This window comes from Montipora foliosa, chromosome 6 (genome assembly GCF_036669935.1).
Source record: "Montipora foliosa isolate CH-2021 chromosome 6, ASM3666993v2, whole genome shotgun sequence".
Classification (NCBI taxonomy): Eukaryota; Metazoa; Cnidaria; class Anthozoa; order Scleractinia; family Acroporidae; genus Montipora; species Montipora foliosa.
In genome coordinates, this window is record NC_090874.1 from 26,685,580 (window position 1) to 26,685,931 (window position 352).

The window sequence follows — 352 nt, forward strand, 5'->3', positions numbered from 1 at the left end:
CAAAACATGCCCAGTAAAACAGAGGAGACTAAACCGATGGGTAAACTTCGTCCTCGAAAGAACAAACTGGGTGCCGAGAAAAACCTCCTCGCTGTGTTCAGCGCATTTCACCGAAGATGACTTCACGAGGCCCCTTAATTTAGGAGCTGTAAAGATGAAGAGGGAGCTCAAAAGGGATCAATCAGGCGTTTGTGTCCCTCCCTTTGAGGCATATAAGCCAAGAGAATTGCAAGGAAGTACCTTTGAAGAAGAGCAGAGAACAGGGAATGGTAAGTCATGTTACCTGTCACTTGCAACACATGCTCGAAGCGTCTATATTTTATTATTTCATCGCTCCAGTATTTATTGACCT